Source organism: Phodopus roborovskii, unplaced genomic scaffold (genome assembly GCF_943737965.1).
Source record: "Phodopus roborovskii unplaced genomic scaffold, PHOROB, whole genome shotgun sequence".
In the NCBI taxonomy this organism is placed as follows: domain Eukaryota; kingdom Metazoa; phylum Chordata; class Mammalia; order Rodentia; family Cricetidae; genus Phodopus; species Phodopus roborovskii.
In genome coordinates this window covers 16,502,302-16,506,913 of record NW_026125278.1, presented here as the reverse complement: position 1 = coordinate 16,506,913, position 4,612 = coordinate 16,502,302, and positions in this window count along the sequence as shown.

Sequence of the window (4,612 nt, the reverse complement as noted above, 5' to 3'; positions counted from 1 at the left end):
CACCGCTCCCTGATACTGCGTTGCTAATTTCTAGTGGCCTCCCTAGACGCCTCAAACCCTATCATTTTTATAAATGTAACTGAGTAATTCTTATCCCTAAAGTTTAATATCAGGTACAAATTACATACACAGTGCTTTTTTATACATTTCATATTCTTAACTGAAATAGTAAGTTCATTAAGGTAAAGGTAGTTGCATTTAAAACCAGAATATTTGGGGGTATTTATCCTTCAACAAGAGTTCTTTCTAATTTTTCCTTATCTCACAAAGTAACTGTTAAGCCTGGTCCAGTGATATCTTGCAGGCATTCCTATCTTTGACCAGTGTACCTGTAACAAAGCTTGAAGTACGGCTGCAGAATTAGAGTCTGGCTCCATTGCCGGTTTTTTTATGGTACTTAGTTTAAATTTCTTCAGTTAGGAGAAAATAACTCAGGCCTGATTTTCACCCCTGTTGTATTAGCTCAGTTCATCAAAAGCTCTCAATGGTCACAGCACTAGAACCCTGGTCTCCTGACATTTCATTCCGTAGTTCAGCATAGCGTCCTTAGTTGAGCATCGAGGATTCCCAGCAGGTTAGTAAGACATACTCCTGAAATTGTAAGAGTGAGGCTGTGATCAGAGCCGCCCCAATAAAACCCCGCAGGTTCTTGTTGGGGGAAAAAAAAATAGGCTGGTGGCTTGGGACTATGGACAGGGCTGTTTTATTCAAAGAGCTTTTCATTTTGAATGGAAGAACAGAGCAAAGTCTAGTCTTGGTTTGCTCCTAGGAGGGGTTGTCTCTGAAATAAACGCACTGTTGTGTTCAGGATGGCTGCCTGACAGTAGAAAGCATGGAGAAGGACCGTGATGGGGCGGGGAGTAGGGTCACAGGTGACGGACTCCCATCCGGCAGCTCTGGACAGCTGAGGGCGTTGGTGGAGAGTGGACATGCACTGAGCCGATAGAGGGTCCTGATTAACACACGGCAAGCAATGCACCATGCTGTGGCCATTAATACCCAGCCCCTCCAAGCCAGTCTAAAGACAAGCCGTGCAGCGATAATGTGGTCTATAAAGCATGATACACACGGGGTGTATAATGGATTACCCTCCCTCCTCCCGCAGTGTTTCTTTTCAGCAAAAGTAATTCTTTTTTCCCCTTAGAGAGTTTAGGGGGTCAGAAGGAAAAGAAAGACCAGAAAAATGAAAATTAATGGAGATGTGATGTTAGCTACATGGCACAAGCCGGAGTCACCTGGGAGAAGGGACTTCAGTTAAGAAAACACCTGCCAGACAGGCCTGTGGTGCATTTTCCTGATTGGTGTGGGAAGGCCTAGCTCACTGTGGACGGTGCCACCCTGTCCTCCGTTCTATCAGAAAGCAGGCTGACGAAGCAATGGCAAGTGAGCAATACTCTTTATTTATTTACTTACTTACATATCGATCCCAGTTCCCTCTCCCTCCCTCTCTTCCACCCTCCCATGTCCCCCCACCCACTCCCATCCCATCCCAACCCACTCCACATGTAGGGTAATACCTTTCAGGAGGGGTCATCTAAATCTGTCAAGTCATTTGAAGTAGGGACTAGGACTTCTCTCCTGTCTTTAGGTTAAGGGAGTTTCCCTCCATGGAGGGTGTGTCTGCAAAGTCCTTTAGTGCACCGGGGATACATCCTGGATCCACTGTCTGAGGTCCCTTAGACTGCTCAGTCCTTCTGGCTGAGACCTGTGTACAGGGGGTCTGAGTCAGTCCCATGCTGGTTTCCCAGCTATCGGTCTGGGAGCCCAGTAGCTCAATACTCTTTCAGGGCCTCTGCTTCAACTCCGGCTTCTTGACTTGACTTCCTTCCATGGTGGACTGTGATGTGGCAGTACAAACTAAATAAACCCTTTCCTCCCCAAGTTGCTTTTGGCCATGTGTCATCACAGCTGCAGAAACCCAAGAATCCAGAATTACAACAATCGACGAGATAGGCCCTTCTCTCTTCCAGCTGTAAACCTATAGTTTCTAAGGCTGTAACCAAAACCCTCTTCGCAGTTAGTAAAAAAGAAAACGGAAAAGGGGTGGTGTGGGGGGGAGTCCTAAACACATTTTTGTTTGTGTGTTTGGTTTTTCGAGACAGAGGTTCTCTGTGAAGCCTGGCTATCCTAGAGCTCGCTCTGTAGATCAAGCTGACCTCAAACTCATAGAGGTCCACCCTCCTCTGCCTCCTGAGCATTGGTATTAAAGGCATGCACTATCAGTCCCCACCCTACCTAAACCCTTGTGAGTCCCTTATGGTTCTCAGTTTTACCTACCAGATTGCAATTCCATCCAAAGGGGCTCCAACAGCCACCCGATAATATCACTTATCAAAAAGAGAGAAAGAGGAAAAATTTAGCAATCCTTTGAGATGCAACTAGATTGCAACCACATGGCATATACGGCTAAGGGTAAGATGAGCGTGAACACAGGTAATGTATAGCTAATGTATGTTAAGACAGCCTTAACTCTTCCTGGAGAAGCCTCTGCCCACACTTGGGCATGTCTTATCCTTCCCCTGAGCACCTCTTTCTTAACTCCTGTGCATGAAATCTATGTTGGTAAAATGCTTCCCATGCAGGCATGAAGGCCTGAGGATCCCGACATACATACATACATGTGCAAACACACACAAACTTACATCCATTTAAAATGTCTTTTAATTATTTAATTTTTTTCTCTAAAGCCAGAGAATAAATAACACCCCTGACATCCTATTTTTTAAAACATTGTAAAAAGCCAGGTGTGGCAGAACAGTTTTAACTACAGCACTTGCAGTTCAAGGTCAGTACGATCTACGTACCAAGTTCAAGGCCAGCCAGGGCTATATCCATATGGAAACCCTGTCTCAAAAACATGGAGATTCACCTGTGCCTCCTGAGTGCTGGGATTAAAGGTGTGTGCCACCACAGTCCAGCTTCAAATAACCTTTGTAAAAGGCAAACTATTCCAAACTGTGGAGTGGTTTTTGTTAACCAAAAATGTGGCCCTCCCTGTGTTGGCCGTCTAGAGTCCATCCTCCCTTCCTTGGGCAACAAATACTGTATCGATTCTGTGTCGAGAGCCTCATGATGAACATAGAGGATCAGAAACCCAGCTTGTAGGCCTCATGTCTGTAACAGTGGCTCTGTCTGAACCTTGCTTGGACTAAGATCTCAGACTCTCATGGGAGTTCCAGAAAAGGCATAGTCTCATCCCCTGGGGCTGAAGCCCGCCAGGGTGTGGTGTGGACCAGCAGAGCCACCTCCCCACTGTGAAGGGGATACCCATCTGAGACGAGGTAGCACCTCAAAGATTCGGCACAGTGGGCTCTGGTGGATCCATCCTAAGACAGACTGTAGTGGGATATTGGTTGAAGATGTGTCACACTCATTTACACTGTAGAATGTTTGTTTAATGGTGCAAAGATGTGTTGTAGTCTCTTATGGTGCACTTGTTTAACTCTGCACGCTGTGCTGCTTTGCCAGCCTTAAACACCTGATTGGTCTAATGAAGAGCCCGATGGCCGATTGGTAGACAGGAGAGAGAGGTAGGAGGGGCTGCCGGGCATGGAGAATAAATGAGAGTAGAGAGCAGAGCAAGGAAAAGAGGAGAGAGGGCACCAGAGCCCAGGCACCCAGCCATACAACCAGCCACAGGATAAAAAGGAAAGAAAGAATTATAGAATGGAGACAGGTAAAAGCCCAGAGGCAAAAGGTAGATGGGATAGTTTAAGAAAAGCTGGATAGAAACAAGCCAAGCTAAGGCTGGACATTCATAAGTAAGAATAAGTCTCCCTGTATTTATTTGGGAAATAGGTGGTGGTCCCCCAAATAGTAAGAGTTAAAAATAAACAACTACGGCGTGGGCCCCATGAACAAGCCTCTCCTCTCTCCTCTTCTTGCTCTTGCCCGTTCTCTTCCTGCTCTGTCTTCCTCACTTCCTGCCTCTTCCTCTCCTCCTCTCTCCCTCCTACTCTTTCTGCTCCTGCCCTCTCTCCCCTTCTCATCCCTCCCCTTCCCCCCTTCCCTCCCTCCCTGCTTCATGCTTTTGTTTTTACTTTTATTAAGGCATTTTTTTTTCCTTTTATCTTTGGTTGCCACTGCTCTTAGTAACTGAAAAGGACTCATCTGATAGTGAAATGAAGGGGCCATGTGCTATGTGATTAAATCGAGCTCACTAGATGTTGCAAGAAAATTTGATCTTCCGTCTCAAGATCCTTAGCCTCAATCAGTCTTTCCATGGTGTTATTTTTGGCCACATTAAAAACTTTTCATGAGATACCCAACCCCATCACTGGGGTTCCAACGCCATAACCTCATCTAATCCTAATTATTTCCCAAAGGCCCCGCCCCATGTTTCATAACATTGGAGGTTAGGGCTACATTGAAAACATTTAGTCTGCAGCAGAGAGTTCAGGAAAGATTGCTGGAGGATGAATTAACATTCGCCTGGTTAAAAATAATGTGTATGGAGAAGTATGGAGGACTGGAAAAGCAACTCAGTCAGTAGAGGGCTTGCTTAGCATGTATGAAGTCGTGAGTTCAAGCCCTAGCGCCCCATAGATTGGTTGTGGTGGCACATGCCTCTAATTCTAGCACTCAGAAGACAGAGGCAAGAGAATCAGAAGTT